Source organism: Girardinichthys multiradiatus, chromosome 8, assembly GCF_021462225.1.
Source record: "Girardinichthys multiradiatus isolate DD_20200921_A chromosome 8, DD_fGirMul_XY1, whole genome shotgun sequence".
NCBI lineage: Eukaryota > Metazoa > Chordata > Actinopteri > Cyprinodontiformes > Goodeidae > Girardinichthys > Girardinichthys multiradiatus.
This window is the reverse complement of record NC_061801.1, coordinates 5,033,480-5,053,721: the sequence shown is the minus strand read 5'-3', so window position 1 is coordinate 5,053,721 and position 20,242 is coordinate 5,033,480. Positions and strand designations below refer to the sequence as shown.

Below are 20,242 nucleotides of genomic sequence, written 5' to 3'. Positions count from 1 at the left end.
TAACAAACGATTATATTTCATGTTGTTTTTTGCACTTTTTATTGTTTGAAGATGGTCTTATGAACATATATGCATGCTCATACGTATCTGGCACACTTAGCGATTTGATTGCACTACTGTAAATAGATTATTTTGATGTACATATTATCTTTTCTCAAATTGTTCACAATGTACATTTTATTTCCGTTTTTCTCTCCGTTTATAAAAATTTGTGTATTTAAAAAATAAGGCTATGGACACACACCAAATAAATTTTCTGTGGTTTGAAAGGGTTTTGTGCAACGATTTCATATTTAATTTTTTGAGGGATACAGCTATGATATTTCAGTATTTAAGAAAATATGTGTAAAAAAAAAGCAATTTTCATTTTTTTGGTGGTTAATTGCACTTTTTTTTTTACCAATTTATTTAGTTAGTATGAACTTATGATATACAACTTATAAAAATTTGGTATGTAAGTGTTGTACTGATGTCTAGCAAATTAAAATGCTCCAAAAATGGCTCAACAGCATGTAAAAATGTAAAAATCTTGTTCTATTACAGGCTTAATAGAACTGAAAATGGGCGTTGCCAAACGGCTCTACAGCACCCCCTAAACTGAGATAAGCCAGCTGGTATGTCCAAGAGATTTAAAATTTGGTACATAGGTAGAACCCTCCAAATGCAAATGAAAAAAAGTCTCTGGGGGGTATGCCCTGAAACCAACAGGAAGTTGGTTCTAGGTCAACTTCCTGTTGGTTTCATGAACAGGAAGTTGGGCATTCTGGGTCAAAGGGTCATTTTCAGACATTTTTGACTTTTGTACATGTCAAACTTTGATGTCCTCCTAGGGATTTTCAGCTATTGACTTCAAATTTGGTCAGAATGCCTTTAAAACACGGGGGATTAAAAGTTATCAAAATTGTGAGTTTTTGAGCTTGTTGAAAGGGGCAAGGCCAGGCCACGATCTCGACCTTCTTGCCAAAAAATTCAAATAGCTGCAACTTTCACATAGAAAGGCTGAATGAGACCAATCTTGGTATGATTGATCCCACTGGGTGACCAACAATCCTATGTGGTCAAATACTGACATTATCAAAGCCCCGCCCCTAAGAACAGGAAGTCACTTTTGTCACTTAGAAAGGTCCCTCTGTGACCCTCTTGACCTAATAACCTTGAAACTGTGACAGAAGACAGATAGCAACTTGGTCTAACTTTGTTTGGAACACAGACACTGTATATTGGGGTGTGTGGCCGTGGTGGCGTGGCGAAGTGCGATTTTGCCGTTTCTAGCCTTTGTATCTGAAGGCGGCAGCGCGTCACCTTCACGGTTGCAACATAAGCCGAGCTCATATCATCCCGTATTGAATAACTAATTGGATAATGTTTTGGTGATTTTGGTTAATAGTTATTAATTACTCATTACAATTATTAATTATCATTATTAAGTGCAAGCTCAGCAATCCCAATTTCATAGTATATTTCAAATATCTAAATGTTGTTGGAAAATATAGGAATTAAAAAATATGAATTGTGACAGTTAATTATAATTTTTAGTAAACATTCATAATCAAATCGTAACAACATTAATTATCAAATTGTTGTCATTTCTGATTTACTGTTTAAAACTGTATACTAAAAATATTTAAACCTTCACATAAAAAAATTAGGAATGTTGAAATATTGGTCTCCCTTCATATGTCAAAATAGCAAACAACTCTGATACAGGTTTAGACAATAAACATGAACTGGTGTGATGAAGTGATGTTTTGAGTTGTTTTTTTTCACAGCCAGCCACGAACACTAAACAGAACAGGAAGGATGAGAACATTCCTGCAGAAATATACTACTTGGAAAGGCTTCATGGTAAAAGCAGAACTCATGCACAGCATTTGACATCCAGTGATTTTCCATATTGTCTTGGGTTGCATCAGACTAGACTTAACATTTTACAAATATGTTTGCTGAATATTACACCACTACAAAGCTGTTAAAAGCAACTAATTATAATATGGCAGTGTAATTAAATCAGCACATTTGCATCTCAAAGTAACATACTGGATCATCTGAAATGATGATTTGACTGTACAATCTGCCTTCCAGCTGTCTCACAGGGGTGCCAGATCCTGTCATCTCAATTCAAATTTGTTAGTCCAATTCCAACATTTGCAGACAAAACACAAACAATGAGAACAGAGCGCTGATTTTCTCTCGATTTCTTTTCTTTGTAGCAATACGATACAGTATGTTAAAGCATATAAAACAGGTCCGAGCACAAGTTTATTTCTTACTGAATATTTACAATATGATCATTTAAATCCAAACTGTTTGTTTTTTTCTCATCAGATCATTCATTTCAATTCAAAAATACTTTATTAATCCCAAAGGGAAATTAAATGTTGTTGTAGCTCATTATGAGGGTTTCTTCAAAGAGCCGTTGTAGATGCTGATGGCTGAAATGATGAGTAAATCACGAGTAAAGCAATAACTTTTGAGCCAAATCTCTATCTTCATTGACTCTGATGTCTCAAGTGAAATCCTTTTGTTGGACCTTGTTTAACTATTAAAACATATCCAACAGGGACATGGAGAGATTTTTTCTGCCTCCTGCAGTAACCCACAGCAAAGAACCCCGGTCACAATCAATCAAACACTAATCGACCAGTAAAATCCGCTGCTGTCTGTCTGAACTTTGCCTACATTTGGATTTTCAGGTTGTAATTCAGCTTACTGAGAGTCAGAAGTTTCCCTCCACAAGCACAGGCTGCGAGCTTCTCAGTCAGCCGCTTTCGGGTTGCTGTGTGAATCAGAGATGGAGCGTCTGGCGGCTGGAGCGTCTGCAATAAGCCGGGAGAGCCGCAGTCTGCGCCTCATTTCACAGAAACAGTAGGACAAGACAAACAGGGCAGCGGATGGTGGAAGGATGGAGAACACGAAGAAGTAGACTCACCGGTTCGAGCCGCCAGGTTGGGTCTGGGTCTGCTTATTGTGTTTGCAGATTGCAGATCCAATAGATCAAATATAAACTGCGCACGTGTATGCGCGTGCATGTGCAGGGGAGCTGCTGTACGAAGCCGCCGTCCAGCCAGGGGTCCAGGGGTTCGTGCAGTTTGTTCGGGAGAGGGCTGAAGGGACAGGGGGGCTGTGGATGAGGATGAGGAGTCCAATCAGGTTAGATCCTCTGAGAGCGGGTCTGAACTGGATAGGTTAGGTTCCAGCACCGGTATCAGGATCTTAGAAATACTGAGGTAACAACCGTTATCCACATCTCACCCAGCCATGCATTAATAAACTCCTTGCCATACGTACAGGTGACGTGCCAAGGTAGTTGTCCCCGACAGAATTTGTATCCCTGCGTCGGGAGCGCGCATTCGGCAGGGACCGTGGATCCGGTTCGCCTCAATTCCATCCAACTATGAAAGTAGTGATGTTTTACTTTTGTGAAAAAGTGAAATATGGCTGTCGTTACCTCATCGTTCAGCTAGAGGGTTACCACAGAAAATGACATTATTCTCACGTGGTGTCGCACGTGTTTATTTGGACATACCGAGAACGTTAGCCTATGAGGATGATCATGTCAATGTAACCTCGATTCATATCAATATCAATATACCAGGTTCTCAACAAGTAAACGATTCTGTGTTGTTTCTGGATGTCCTTCAAAAATATTTGCTCTGATTGTCCCACATCGCCAAAAGTTATGTCTGCTGAAAACAAAAATACACCTTCCTGAGTACATTTCTGAAAACAGTGGTCTACTTTATTCTTGTAAAACACAATTTTGTTGCTAGATAAACCACATAAATAGATAATAAGAATCATATCCCAAATGTAATAAAATAAACACTGATGTCGTGTTGATGGTTAATAATTCAGCAGACAGTAATTTATCTTCAATTCTTTAATAAAGTGCAAACATAACCAATAGCCCACCACACTGTAAAACAGAGGCCGCTTGTATAAATAAAACAGTATAAATGTATACATTCACTATGGAATTATACATAAGCAACAGCAAAATTATGCTAAACACTTTTATCCCCCCCCCCCCCTACTGTTACATCCTTAAAATAAATGGAATTAATAATTGCTTGTTTGTCCAAAAGCCTACTGCTGCCTTCAAATTAAACAGTAGTTGACCAAAAATATATAATTGTAGATATAATCTGAGGTCACGCCCCTGCATCAAACACCGTCTGCCTACCGCTCCGCAGGCACATTAACAAGGCAGTCTGTCTGAAGCCCAGCATAGTGGAGCAACTGAGCTTCTCAAGTTTCTTAAGTTAAAGTCAGTTTCTAGGTGATGTTTTACCACACAACAGTAAAGGCAACTTGGCAATGAATGAAATGTCTGCTGAAGTGACTTCACGTATAATGTTTTTTAATCGTTTGACGACAGCAACTTAATCGCGTGTGATTTATGAGTGTTAGCATATTTCCCTTGTTAGTTTAGCTTACAGTAAGCAGGATAACCATGGAGGGAAATTTGTCTTTTTATTATTCAATGAAACAAAAAGTAATTTCCACCAAAAATATTAGTCAATCAAGCAAAAAGTAAATAAAACAAAAACATACTATTTAATGAAACAAAAAGTAATTTCCACCAAAAATATTACTCAATCAAGCAAAAAGTTAATAAAACAAAAACATACTATTTAATTAAACAAAAAGTAATTTCAATCAAAAAAATTATTTTTGATCAAAACCTTATACAGATTTTATACGAATCGCAAACTTTTGGTTTTTAAGCTCCCTTTTGTTTGGTTGAAGCTCCCTTTTTTTGGATGAACTCCGGGAATTTTGATTGCTGAGAACATGAACATCTGGGGCGGGGCCTAAAGAGGAATGATGTAAGGAGTCTCTCTATTGGTTGGTGCTAACTGAAGCGACAGCGTCAGATGGCACTGCAGGTCAAGCAAGGTTTCCGCTCCATGTAATTGATCGTGGCGCATCGCCACGGCATAATAAAAAGCGCCACATCTTCAGAATAGTTTTTTCTTTTAACATAAATATATATATATATATATATACTCACCGGCCACTTTATTAGGTACACCTTGCTAGCATCACACAGATGCTGCTGATTTGTCGCCTGCATATCCATGATGCGAATCTCCCGTTCCACCACATCCTAAGGGTGCTCTACTGGATTGAGATCTGGTGACTGTGGAGGCTATTTGAGTACAGTGAACTCATTGTCATGTTCAAGAAACCAGTCTGAGATGATTCGTGCTTTATGACATGACGCATTATCCTGCTGGCAGTAACCATCAGAAGATGGGTACACTATGGTCATAAAGGGATGTACAGGTCCATCTCAAAATATTAGCATATTGTGATAAAGTTCATTATTTTCCATAATGTAATGATGAAAATTTAACATTCATATATTTTAGATTCATTGCACACTAACTGAAATATTTCAGGTCTTTTATTGTCTTAATACGGATGATTGTAGCATACAGCTCATGAAAACCCAAAATTCCTATCTCACAAAATTAGCATATTTCATCCGACCAATAAAAGAAAAGTGTTTTTAATACAAAACACGTCAACCTTCAAATAATCATGTACAGTTATGCACTCAATACTTGGTCGGGAATCCTTTTGCAGAAATGACTGCTTCAATGCGGCGTGGCATGGAGGCAATCAGCCTGTGGCACTGCTGAGGTCTTATGGAGGCCCAGGATGCTTCGATAGCGGCCTTTAGCTCATCCAGAGTGTTGGGTCTTGAGTCTCTCAACGTTCTCTTCACAATATCCCACAGATTCTCTATGGGGTTCAGGTCAGGAGAGTTGGCAGGCCAATTGAGCACAGTGATACCATGGTCAGTAAACCATTTACCAGTGGTTTTGGCACTGTGAGCAGGTGCCAGGTCGTGCTGAAAAATGAAATCTTCATCTCCATAAAGCTTTTCAGCAGATGGAAGCATGAAGTGCTCCAAAATCTCCTGATAGCTAGCTGCATTGACCCTGCCCTTGATAAAACACAGTGGACCAACACCAGCAGCTGACACGGCACCCCAGACCATCACTGACTGTGGGTACTTGACACTGGACTTCTGGCATTTTGGCATTTCCTTCTCCCCAGTCTTCCTCCAAACTCTGGCACCTTGATTTCCGAATGACATGCAGAATTTGCTTTCATCCGAAAAAAGTACTTTGGACCACTGAGCAACAGTCCAGTGCTGCTTCTCTGTAGCCCAGGTCAGGCGCTTCTACCGCTGTTTTTGGTTCAAAAATGGCTTGACCTGGGGAATGCGGCACCTGTAGCCCATTTCCTGCACACGCCTGTGCACGGTGGCTCTGGATGTTTCTACTCCAGACTCAGTCCTCTGCTTCCGCAGGTCCCCCAAGGTCTGGAATCAGCCATTCTCCACAATTTTCCTCAGGGTCCGGTCACCTCTTCTCGTTGTGCAGCGTTTTCTGCCACACTTTTTCCTTCCCACAGACTTCCCACTGAGGTGCCTTGATACAGCACTCTGGGAACAGCCTATTTGTTCAGAAATTTCTTTCTGTGCCTTACCCTCTTGTTTGAGGGTTTCAATAGTGGCCTTCTGGACAGCAGTCAGGTCGGCAGTCTTACCCATGATTGGGGTTTTGAGTGATGAACCAGGCTGGGAGTTTTAAAGGCCTCAGGAATCTTTTGCAGGTGTTTAGAGTTAACTCGTTGATTCAGATGATTAGGTTCATAGCTCGTTTAGAGACCATTTTAATGATATGCTAATTTTGTGAGATAGGAATTTTGGGTTTTCATGAGCTGTATGCCAAAATCATCCGTATTAAGACAATAAAAGACCTGAAATATTTCAGTTAGTGTGCAATGAATCTAAAATATATGAATGTAAAATTTTCATCATTACATTATGGAAAATAATTAACTTTATCACAATATGCTAATATTTTGAGAAGGACCTGTACATGGTCAGCGACAATACTCAGGTAGGCTTTGGCGTTGAGACGATGCTCAATTGGTACTAAGGGGCCCAAAGTGTGCCAAGAAAATATCCCCCACCCCATTACACCACCACCACCAGCCTGAACCGTTGATACAAGGCAGGATGGATCCATGCTTTCATGTTGCTGACGCCAAATTCTGACCCGACCATCCGAATGTCGCAGCAGAAATCGAGACTCATCAGACCAGGCAACGTTTTTCCAATCTTCTATAATCCAATTTTGGTGAGCCTGTGCGAATTGTAGCCTCAGTTTCCTGTTCATAGCTGACAGGAGTGGCACCCGGTGTGGTCTTCTGCTGCTGTAGCCCATCCGCCTCAAGGTTTGATGTGTTGTGCGTTCAGAGATGCTCTTCTGCATGCCTTGGTTGTAACGAGTGGTTTTTTGAGTTACTGTTGCCTTTCTATCAGCTCGAACCAGTCTGGCCATTCTCTGACCTCTGGCATCCACAAAGCATTTGCGCCCACAGAACTGCCGCTCACTGGATACTTTCTCTTTTTCGGACCATTCTCTGTGAACCCTAGAGATGGTAGTGCGTGAAAATCCTACTAGATCAGCAGTTTCTGAAACACCCAGACCAGCCCGTCTGGCACCAACAACCACGCCACGTTCAAAGTAATTTAAATCACCTTTCTTCCCCATTCTGATGCACGGTTTGAACTGCAGCAGATCATTTTGACCATGTCTACATGCCTAAATGCATTGAGTTGCTGCCATGTGATTGGCTGATTAGACATTTGCGCTAACGAGCAGTTGGACAGGTGTACCTAATACAGTGGCCGGTGAGTACTTCATTTCTCTGTGACTCAACAATCTTACATAATCAGCAGGGTATCAAATAATTATTTACCTCTCAATACACTGTATGTGTGTCAGTGGGTGAAAAGCAATCAGCTGAAAACCCAGCACCGATGTTCATATTTTAATACAGTTTTAATTTCCTACATGATATATTCAAAATTAGAATGCATGTTATACAAATTCTTAAGAATCAGCCTAATAACTGTGTCAATATAAAAGTCTTTCAGAATTTCCAATGCTCTTGTAATCAATGAAAGATGCTCTCAAGTGGTGTCTCAGTTGTGCCTTTGATTAATATTACAAAGCTGTCGCAGCCTGCTTTCTGAAAGCACAATTTACCCACCACTTTCTGCTACTAATAACATTCTCATTGTCCCTGGCAAATGGAAGTGACTCATATATGACTTTTAAAGGAGATTCTTTGCTCTCAATAAATGGGTCATTTGCTGGACGAATTGCTGCTCTTTCTGTCTGTGAATGCAGACTCACAAAACAACTATAGTCTCAGAAAGCCAATTTGAGCTGGAGCAGGACTATAAGGATAGACTGTAATGGGAGGAAGCTCTCATTAGGCTGTGTGCTGCTGTTTCCTATTGAATTATACAGCCCTTCATGCATTCAGCCCACAGGAGAGTGTTCAGAAATGCATTTTTGAGATCGTCACTTTTTAAGTGTGTATTATATCATTTTACCTGCCAAACTAAAACAAAACATGACCAACATAAGTCAAAGAGCTCAAAGGTAACATGCACACCTTAATGATGTAAAATATGAATGTGTGAGCGTTAGTGAGTGCGATTGGGTGAATGTGGCTCTAGTGTAAAGCGTTTTGAGTGGTCTGTATGACTGGAAAGGCACTATATAAGTTCAGTCCATGTACCATTTACCATTTAAAATACAACAGTAGAATGTTGATATTCTTCTGATGTGTATGAAGAATATCTGCATAACTCAGAAAAGATGCATGTTAATTCAACGCAACATAAGAGTGAAATTGTCACGGAGTGACATTTATGGACTCTGTGGCTTTGTGTTTGTTTACCTTTTGCTTAGATGTTTCTATTTTGGTTTTTGTATCATGTTTTCTTTTCTCCCTCTTCCACCTCTTAGTGTTTACTTCTTAAGTTCTTTTATGGTTGTTTTCTTATTACTTTGTATGGTTTATTATTATTATTATTGTAATTATTATAGTTCTTGGTCTTCCCTGGATTCTCTAGTTTTATTTCTCTTTAGTATCTTTGCGTTTAAATGTGTTTTATTATTTGTTCCTTTGCACTCTTCTTGTTTACTAGTTTATTTTTTGTTTCCTTTCCAGTTAATTCAGTCAGTGTGGTTAGGTTTGTTTACTTTTGTATTCAGGTTTTCTTTATGGGTTCTTTGTTTGTTCTTAGGTTGTTATTGTTGTTCCTATGTTCCCTCTAGTTTCTCTGTTTACTTTAGTCATGATTATTCTAGTTTTCTTATTCCCCATTTGATTATTTATCTTTGTCTATAGGTTTGCTTGGTCTGTGTTTCTGTTTATTGTTTATTAGTTACTTTGCCCATCCTCAGTCTTTGTATTTGTTTTCACCTGTTCCTTCTGCCTCCTTGTCACACCTGTTCTCTGTTTTCTCTAATTACTTGCCCTTTGTTATCCCTCAGTATATTAGTTGGTTTTGTGTCATTGTTTAGTGCTGGTTCCTTGTGTTTGTCATACCCCGTTCTCAACCCACGTATTCGTGTTGAGTTTTTCCCATGTGCCTGCAGAACCTCTTGTAAGTTTTTGGTCTGTCCGCAAACCACATTGTGACAGAAATCATATTAACCTAATCATATAAAGGTGGCTTTCTGCTGTCGAAATTCTTCTTTTCTTTCATTGTTGCAAAGTTCACTTGAATCTTTTCTTGTTTATCTTCTTTTATTTGGACATTCTGTTACACAACTGGAAGTATCATGTTTTATCTCTTTGCTGATTAAAATTATGCATGTATGCATATAAAATCAAAGAGTAAGTATTACTTAAGAGTAAGTACATAATTATGCAGTACAATACCACACATTTGGGAGGAATATGTGTGAATAGAAACAGCCTGGTCTCAAAGCCACTGACCATAGTGCAACATCTGAGCACCACAATACACAGTTTCTGCTTGCATTCACACCCATCAACCTTTTCACATTTTGGCACAAAACAATCATAAACCTCAATGTATGTTATTCTCATTTCTTTATGTATGTATTTTGGTTGACCAATTTAACAGTAACGGTGGAAGGAAAATGCTACACCACTTTCAAAACCTACAAATAGTTACAAATAAAATATTAAAAGCGTACTTTTTAGTGTCCCTGATTTATCATTTTATTTTTTAAACATTTTTAATAGTTTAAAATAACAAAACTTTGCTACAATAGTAACTGTAAGTCTTTTGGGGTATGTCTCTACCACCTCTGAACATTATGCAGACCAACCGACTCCTGTCTTTATACCCTGTGGTGAATAAATAACAGTATTTCCCCATAAACCTGTCTTCTCTGGCCAGGCTTTGAGTTTAACCTGAGTACTCTACCCCAGAAAGGAAATTTAATTATAGTAGATCATTATTAGGCAATGCAGTAACAACATTTAAATAATCTGTTCCATTTTAAATTATCTTGGTATCACAGAACAACACAATGGAAGGCAGTAACTTAACGGATCTGTGTTTGGACAGTTTTGATCCAGTGGAGCTGTCTGAGTTATCAAAAATATTAGCTTCATCTAAACCTTCAACTTGTATGTTACATCCAATCCAACCTAATTTTTTAAAGGAAGTTTTCCCTTTGATTATCACCCCTATTTTATGCATGATTATTCTATCCTTATTAAACAGATCAGTAGATGCTTTTAAGGTAGCTGTAATTAAACCTTTACTTAAGAAACCTTTTTTGATCATGCTGACTTAATAGCCAAACAACGCCGCTGTCTTCGAGGTCCCTGGGTTCACCAGATTCTCCAGAGACGGAACCAGTTTGGAGAGTACCACTAACTATTCCAGGAGCTGCATCTGGATGACGGTCGCCTTAAGCGGTACTTTCGTCTATCCAAGACGCAGTTTGAGGACCTGCTGCCCCGCGTTGGGAGATGAATCAGCCTCCGGGACACCAACTACAGGCGCTGTATCCCTGCTGCAGAACACCTGTCCATCTGTTTTTGGTGAGTAAATAAATCTCAGCTCAATAGATAAACATCCAAATTGTACTGTCCACATTTTCTAAATATAATAAACATTTTTGTACCTAAACATATGGACGAGGATTGCCAACCTACACAGCCAAGAGCTGATACGACAACAGAATGTAGCATGGTAGCCCTAAGTATAGAATAATTATGTAGTTTAAATAATGCCTTATCGGCAACCTAGATATCAGGCTAGCTGACATATGCATCTGAAAATTAAATACTTATGAATAAAATATAATTGCCTTTACGAATAAAGTATAATTTCCTTCGGAACCATTCGCTTTGCGTCCATCGCAGGTTTTGCCTCGCTCTTGCTTCACTCTATTCGCCCTCACACTGCTTGCATTTCCAGAAACACGTCTTTTGCCTCACTTTGTTCCTGAACGCACTTCTTCATAGAGACAACATGTAAATCACTTGCTCCCGGTCATGTCATTCGCATTTGGTCTGAACGCACCAAAAGTCTGCCACCTGAGCACGGTAAGCAACTTGTTGATTCTCAATACTATCAAAATTCTGCCACATTTTCAAATCCTATTCTCCTTCTCTCAGATGAACCAGAAGCTTATCTCTTACATTCATTTAAAATTTTGGTAAATAAATCTTTAAACTGCTATTCTGAGTCCTGCCCTGATTCTACATAGGGTCGAACAAAACTTCCTAGCATTATAATAACGAGGGAGTGAGACTGAGTACAATGTTAGCCCAAAGGCTAACAAAGAACCACCAGTATGTGTGTGTGGCTAGGCTAACTAGCGAGCACGCTAGCAGACAAAGCGAGTGGAGGACACATCAGACTGTGGCAAATTAAAACAAAGGAAGTTTATGCCATGTGGAAAATTAGTGGCAAATTAGAAGATAGAAACAATGGCTACAATGAACATGACAAAGGGACATATGAGCTTGTGGCCCCCACATGTGCAGCAATGCCGGTATGGGTGTATGTGCACGGCTTAGCAAGATGCAAGGCACAAGGAAAAAAAAGGCAGTGCGCAAGAGAATAAACATACACAGGGGTGCAAGCATTCAACGTTGTACAAGCCCAAAAAAAAATAATAATCAAACAAAAAAAGTTGAAATGAGTATAAATCAAATGAAATAGCCTGCATGCAACAGTTTAAGGAACGTCAACAAACACAATGAAACGATATCTAAATCGTTTTATCCTAAACTAATTTATTACTGCCCAGATGCAGTGTAGATAAATGAAGTCAGCAGAATCCCAGCACTACTATGAATGGTGGGAGATGTAGTTTAATCAGTACTTTCTTTCTGGCAAGCACTAGTAATGCTCAGTAAGAGGGACTGCTGCAAAGTCAATGACACAATGCAAGCGACAGTCCACTCTCGCTACATTCTCGTCCAGGAGGAGTGAATGCTGCAAGTCAGTGACTTGATGCAGAGTGCTGGGTTTCCTTAGACGGAAAACTTTTTAACCAGTTTGAATAAAAAACTGACTTTGATTTGACTTGTGTAAAGTGCCTTGAGATAACATGTAGAATAGAATAGAATAGAATAGAATATCCTTCATTGTCATTGTCAGAAGTGCAATATAATTGGAGAAAAAGCTCTCTGCTCTGTGTATAGAGCAATACATTATGTAAAATCAAAAAATAGATGCAATTTGTAAAAAAGATAAAATAAAAACACATTTAAGCTTGTTGCACAAGTTTTGTTATTACATCTCTCTTTACATTCTGCCAGTATTAAATTTGAGATGTTACTGTTCGATAGAAATTGCTGTCGAATCTACCTGTCTTTACTTTAATTGACCTGTAGCTTCTGCCTGATGGTAACGGTTCAAAAAGAGCGTGACCTGTTGTAAAGTGTCCTTTATGATTTTATGGGCTTTTTGGAGACAGCTGGAACTGTGAAGTTCTTCAAGTGTGGGGAAAGGGCAGACCATGATATTTTGGCCTGCATCAATGAGTTATCCTCATAGCCACTTTACAGCTGGTGTACCACACACAGATGAAATACACTGTAAAACAAATCTGTATTTGCAGTGACAAACTGAAACAGTAAAAACCTGTAAACTATAAAACAGCTTAATAATGTTAATGTTAAATCACTGTAAAGCATTCTTGCATTGTTGTTTTATAGAAAGTTTCCACTGTAATTTGTTCAGTTTTTTTCTTGAAAAGAATACGGTTATTAACCGTTGAATGTGAGTATGGTTGTGCTGCAGCTTGTGCTACAGAAATTTACCGTAATATTTGTAAAAGTAGATACTCAGTTCCATATTTCTTTCACGTTATATATTTTATTAAAGTCAAATGCACTTGCCTTTATTCTGAAACAACTTCAGCCCGGGAGAAAGCATGTCCTCTATGTTTCCTGCTGCCCCTTGCTATCCTTATGAAAATTATGGATTCAAAACTAATTACTCCAACCCATTCTTGACGCTAACCAATGTCCCACAGGGTGTCGAGTGTGTTAGGGAAGCTAACAAAGACAGGACTGTGGCAAAATGTGAACAGTAAACCTGTTTCTGTGTGACAAAAGTTGTGTTACCACACAAACTAATGGAGAGGGCAGGTTCACAGCGCCCAGCAGACCCGCTCAACCACAGTTTCTCCACACAAACCCCTTTGTTGATGCCAAATGTCCAAGTTACGGTCATGAGTGTAACCTAGGCAGTTCTGTGTACAATTATTCAGCACCTGCGTGCATTATCCAGATTTAATCCCCTTTTCTTCTGCTCACATGGGAAGTTCTATACGTAGCACGCCACCAACGTTGGCTCATTGGCATGTAAGCCAGTGCAACATATGCCTTTCTGTAACCAGAATAAAGCCATAAGCTATGGGCAAACCCCAGCACGGCGCCACCCCACTCAAAATTAAGTAAGACCCGCCATATTTCTCGCCAGCCCTCATCTGACAGCAAAGAAGACAGTTTTCCTAGAGGGAGATTTCCCACTTTACATCCTGGCCAATATAACGGCACTACAACGTGGAAGGAATTTGTTCACGTTTGAGAACTGCATCGAACCCAACTATTGGTCCGAAAAGACAATGAGAATTCAACTGAAATTCTGTTTAGTTGGAGCAGTGGGGACTATTATCTACAGAAATCCTCATCCAAATGGGACCACTGCCGCCTGTTGGACGTGCTGGTACCTTCTTATGCTCATTCAGCTGCAGTTGCTGTAGAAATGAGTCAGCGTGTACGTAAACCTGGAGAGGCCCTGCACGTATTCAGAGATAACATTTGTGAGAAAGTGGCTGTGGCTTATGCAACAGAGCTGAAACTGAACAAGACCATATAGCTGTTGACGTTTTCTTGCAGAAATAGTTCAAGAATTATTAGAGTGGAAAAATTAAACCACCAAAAGGGCCGCATCCTATGTCACCAGCTCCATGCAGCCAGGAGTCTACAACTCAGCTAAACACCGGCCCCAAGCTGCTGTGGTCTAGGAAAAAGGACAAACCTGTACCTGCAGCCAGTCCCTCCAATCTGTTGTTTCTATTCACACTCTCGACACCAATCAGCCACAGAAACTTTGCAAAGGCTTGAGTTCCTGCTATATTCAGAAACAGTGGTCTTACCCTCACAAAACCACAAAGGCTTTGACATTGAGCAGCACCTCTTGTGGTAGCCCAGGCCCCACTGTGCTCCAAAGGGTCAAAGTCAAGAAATGTCTATGCGCCTATACACGCTGGAAGTGTGCGCTGCTTTGGACACTGGGGCCCAAAGGAGCGTACTGCCACTGCACTACTATAACGCCATCCACCCCGACATTAGGCCCTCGCTGCAGCCATCAATCATGGAGACTTTGCTGGGAGTGAGACCTGGGGACGTGCCCGTGCTAGGTGAGGCTCAGATACCTGTCAACATCTACAACCGTCAGGTGGACGTTAATTTGCTCATGGCAGACATAGCAGGGAATGAAGTACTGCATACTGGGCATCCCTTTCTCACTCGAGCTGAAGTTCACCTTGTTTTTGGCAGGTACCACATCATCCTCTTTGGTGAAGGAGTGCTCTACTACCTGCCCAAAGTCACATAAGGTTCGGGTAGCCAGAATGGTGGTGGTGGAGACAGGGCAGGAGTCCTAGTCGACATCCAGCCTTCCATTGCTGTCCCACTTTGCCTTTTCAACCCCATTAATAACGCTGCAACTCATATGTGATGGAGAGTTCAATGTTTGGTGAGTATGTATGTGTGTGTGTGCACATGTGTGTGGCTGCTTTGTGCTGTCAGTGGGAGCCAAAAGGAAAAAAAAATTGTGCACAGATAGAGAGAGTGCGGTTAGGTTTGGAGTAGATAGAGACAGCGACCGGGGGCAGTTTAGCTGGAAACAGTCTGTGTACCATGTAATCAATGTGCAGTACAATTTTTTATTCAGTTCAATTCAGTTTTATTTATTTGAGTTTATTTATTTACAAAAAAGATGACAATGCATATTAATGGACATGTACATGTAAATATGCCAGATTATAGCTATTGGCTAATTTCCATCGGTAGTCCCTTCGGCAGGTTGAGTCAATGACGTAAAATAATAAAAACAAGAAAACAACAGTAACAACAATTAGAATAGTAAGCCATCAAGGAGTGAGCAATGTAAGCAGGTGGAGTAATTACACAGAGAGATAACAGTTCCTTGAAAACAATAGGATAAAAAAATAAAAGGAAAAGCAAGAACAATAAAAACTATAATGGATCATAAAACATACAAGCCAAGGGGGTCAGGGGACCATACGTATTTCACTAGTGTTAAAAAGCTAAAATTAGATATGAAAGGACTGATTAAAGTGCAGAGCGCAGAAAGTATATGCTAGTATTAGACAAATATGCAAGTTTAGGCATGGTTGTGGCAACAGTACTATTCTTCCAATAGCCAAGCTTTAAGATGTTTGGTAAAAGAGGTCAGAGTCAGGAGTTCACGTATTAAGTTTGGTAATGAATTCCAGGTGTGAGAAGCACAAACATAAAAAGTTGCTTAACTAAAGACACTCTGCACATGTTCATGTGCGCTGTTATGCACATTACCTTTGAAATGTCTCAGTCCATGGAATGTAATGGAGACCAATGTGTTTAGTTTTTTTTTTTACTGTTTTCTCGTTGATAACACCATAAATCATTAGGTAGAACAGAATAATGTCATAAATGATTTTTTGCTGCATTTTTATTACTTCCAGTTATTTAACATTTAGCATCAGCTATACAGCATAAGCGCATTCAGAGATCTAAGCAATTTATGTTACTGTAGAGTAATTGTATGGCATATTTTATGTACCTGTAGGATAAGAAGATATAAAGCTTTGTCTCAGCAGTACTGATTAATTTAGTGCACCTTCACCTGATTGTTATCCTGTCTTCTTTGAAACATTAGATAATGAGACTTTTTTAATTGGTTTTTGTATCAATAACTGAAGCGAATAATGAATGTTGTGGATGCTGTAGCTGCATAGTCATTTCTCTGAGATATAATGGAGTAATTAAATATGCTTTTCACCTCCTGGTGTTTGTTTCCACATATAAGCTTTTCACACTGGGGTCACTGGGATGAGAAAATTCGAGAGGGGGGTTTTTAATGTCTACTATTTATCTCCTTTTAGCTGGTTGTCAGCTCTGTGCTATACAGCTGATTTATGTGAGGTTCTTGTCACTGCTGTGATACAAAATGAATCAGGCATTAAATAAAAGACTCATTAAAAGGAACCTTAAACTGCCTTCTTATTTCATTTGTCTTTATTTTAATCTTTATTTTTTCTAAAGAAACATTTGTCCTTTTTTCCCCACATCAGATTTATTGGTATACCAAAGAACTAAAACATAGTTTCTCAGGGTCCAGGTTAGGGCTGCAGAACATTAGGAAACTGTCATGATTTGGGGTTGTTTGGTTTTTGGTTTCGGGTTTTTTCCTTATGTTTTTCACTGTTCAAGTTTTGAATCATGTTTCTGTTTATTTTCCTGGTCATGCATTTGTTTTGTCGTCTTGTTCATGTTTTGTCAAGTTTGGTTTTCTGATCTGGTTATGCTTTTGCTTCATGTTTTTCTAGTTTGTGTTCAAGAGTCTCTGTTTTGCTCCAGTCACGTTTTGTTCTGTTAATTAAGTTTATTCGGTTCACCTGCTTCAAGTTAATCTGTCTCCTTGCTCCACCTGGTTCTCACGCCATATATTCACACTTGTTCTGTTAGCCGTCGCAGAGACATTTCTCATGCTCATGTCTTGTTCTCAAACCAAGTCTTGTCTTTTTGATCATGCCATGCCTGTCTTGCCTGCCGTTTGTTTTGTTCCTGCCTCCTGCTGAGTGTGTGTTTTCGTAATTAAACCTTTTTTCACTTACCATCACGCTGTCTGCTCGTCTGCATTCTGGGGTCCAATACCAAGTAAACCGTGACAGGAAACTATGTGATGGTCAAATTAATGTTAAAAACAGGTGATGCTGATATCATCCACATTTCCCCACTTCATATTTTCTCATTTGTTATAAGATACTTCTTGGTCACTTCATCTGTCTCAGGCATCTCCTGCAGTGAGACTCCATCCAAGAGGCTGAATATACACTGTCTGGCCAAAAAAATGTCACCACCTGAACTTAACTAAGCAAATAGGTACGAGCCTCCTATTGGATAATTACTGAGTGGCAATTATCTTTCAGCTGACAACAATTTATTTAACCCTAACTGGTGCAATGAGTTGCTTCTCATTTCTTAAACAACCATGTCGAAAGACACATCCTGTGGTCGTGGAAAATATGTCAGTTTGTTTAAGAAGGGTCAAATCATTGGCATGCATCAAGCAGAGAAAACATCTAAGGAGATTGCAGATTCCAGAAACAACTAAAATTGGGTTGAGAAATCTCCAACCCATTATTAAAAACTGGAAGGATATTGGGGAACCATCATCTTGGAAGAAGAAATGTGGTCGGAAACAAAATTCAGAATGTTCATGTCACTTAAACATTTAGTCAAAATCAAATCAAAGAAAAACAACATTGGAACTCAGGAGTATGTTTAATAGTGAAAGTAGGAGCATATCCACATACACAATGTGAAGGGAACTCAAGGGATTGGGACTGAACAGCTGTGTAGCTATAAGAAAACCAATAATCGGGAAGGCTAATTGGAAAAAAGGCTACAGTTTGCTAGGGAGCATGGAGATTAGGCTGGAGCAATGATTGGATTGTAAGAATAGCATGTGGCCTGATTAATCCAGATTTACCCTGGTCCAGAGTGATAGGCACATCAGGGTAAGACAAGAGGCACGTGAAGTGATGCACCCATCATGCCTAGTGCCTACTGTACAAGCCTGTAGGGGCAGTGCTATGATCTGGGATTGCTGCAATTGGTCAGGTCTGGGTTCAGCAATATTATGTGCCCAAAGAATGAGGTCAGATGACTACCTGAAAATAATAATGACCAAGTTATTCCATCAATAGATTTCTTTTTCCCTAATTTCACAGGCATATTCCAAGATGAAAATGCCAGGATTCCTTGGGTTCATTTTGTGACAGAGTAGTTTAGGGAGCATGATATATTATTTTCACACATGGATTGGCCACCACAGAGTCCAGGCTTTATTGCCTAGTGACAGCCCGAAACCTGAAGGATCACTGTATGGAGGAGTGGTCCAACATCCCTGCTCCGGTGTGTGCAAACCTTGTCAAGAACTACAGAAAACGTCTGATATCTATTATTGCGAACAAAGAGTTATTTACCAAACATTACGTTTTATTTTTTTAAGTGTCAAATACTTATGTCGTGCAATAAAATGAAAATTAATTACTTAAAAATCAAACTATGTGATTTTCTGGATTTTTGTTTTAGATTCCGCTACTCACAGTTGAAGGGTACCTATGATAAAAAATTAAATACTTCTACATGGTTTGCAAGTGGGAAAACCTGCAAAATCAGAAGTGTATCAAATACTTGTCCTCCCCACTATATATTACAAGATATAAACAGAAGCAGGTTTTTAATACAGAAATGTTGGTCTACTAAAAAGTATGCCCATGTCTATTTGCACCAAATACTTGGTTTCTTTTGCAGGAATTACTGCATCAGTGCGGGTTGGCATGAAGGTGATCAGCCTCTGGCTCTGCTGACATGTAATGGAAGCCCAGGTTGCTTTGATAGTGACTTCCAGCATGTCTACATTGTTGGCTCTAGTACCACTTCTCTTCCACTTGAAAATGGCCCATAGATTATTTATGGGGTTTAGTTTGCTGGCTAATTTTACTGGCTAATCAAGTAGAGTGAATCCATGGTCGTTAAAGCAGTGTTGGTACTTTTGGTAAAGTGAGTGTCTCAATAAAGTTGTTTGTTATTATTATTTTTTACTGGGTTTGATCTTCTTTTCCATAAAAAATGAATAGTATAGAGAAACAAACAAAGATGTAACAAACCAGGATATTGGTTTACCAAATAAACAAGTATTAAACAAAAACCACAACAGCAGAAAAAGAACAACAAAATGATATGGAAAAAATGAAATAAACACATGTAAGATGAAGATGTGTGGTTGTGGAGTTGGACCCAAGCACAAATGGGAGCGTAGGATGAACATAAGAGTTTATTTAACAAATAATGTGAACCTATAGGGTGGCACCATGAAAACAGAAGATTTTTAATTCCTGTGGCCATCACATGTAACAACTGTATAATAATCTTCCGTTTCTCTCTATATCAGTGTTGGGTCATCGTCCATTTTGTGAGCCAAACGAACTACTACGCAGCCCAACAGGCATCACGGCTCTGACTTCACAGGAGGTAAGCTTTATAAGGGCTCGCGAAACGCTCCGACTTTGCTATTTCTGCTGGAGCCGAGATGGTTACCATGCAATAGTGGCACATCTCTGGAGAATCAGAAGCTTGCAGGCGGGTTTTCACCTCATTCTCCATCATGAGAAGCTTGACAGAGCTAGAAATGTTGCTTGGATAAAAAGACCAGAAGGTTTACTTTACAGATTGAAGACGTGTCTGTAGCGCTCAACTCAAGTAAGAGAAACCCACAGAGGTTTTCCAAAGAAGACGATTCTTTCCTCTTTTGTTGTATTCCAGTGGACTGTGAATGGTCAATCATTTTTCCCCTTTTGCCGAAGTTGGAAAAGCTGGCCGTTCTTGAGTTTTTCACGGACGCGTGACAAACAAAGCCCAAAGAAGCTGCTCCAAAGAAAAAACCAAGTAATCTCGTTCCCTTTTGTTGGTACTGTGGAAATTGCCTGTGCATGATAAAGTAGGATATTTAGGGTAATTTAGAATTGCCATTAATTTAACCCAATTTGTTTTAAGTTGCATGTTGCATGAAATGCTTTAATGAAATTATGCGGAACTGCCTTATGGCTTTTTAATACTG

General features: G+C 39.3%; 1 protein-coding gene and 1 long non-coding RNA gene across 5 annotated transcripts in view; one reads left to right on the top strand and one right to left on the bottom strand.

The window, feature by feature from the left end:
• Nucleotides 1-3,407, bottom strand: part of npy8ar (neuropeptide Y receptor Y8a) — a 63,441-nt gene extending 60,034 nt beyond the window's left edge. Inside the window, exons 1-2 of one of the 4 annotated variants that reach the window (XM_047373671.1) lie at nucleotides 2,930-3,406; nucleotides 2,711-2,816 (exon numbers count right to left, since the gene is read on the bottom strand). The gene's annotated coding sequence lies outside the window, so the exon portion shown is untranslated. Of the gene's footprint in view, nucleotides 1-2,710; nucleotides 2,817-2,929 lie in introns of all 4 variants that reach the window. The other 3 variants (XM_047373673.1, XM_047373670.1, XM_047373672.1) reach the window with 3 other exon arrangements.
• On the top strand, nucleotides 3,127-19,654 carry LOC124873142. Its single transcript, XR_007039453.1, has 4 exons — nucleotides 3,127-3,227; nucleotides 10,662-10,908; nucleotides 14,890-15,088; nucleotides 19,577-19,654. It is a non-coding gene; the product is annotated as an uncharacterized LOC124873142 (long non-coding RNA).
• The last annotated feature ends 588 nt before the right edge of the window (nucleotides 19,655-20,242 follow it).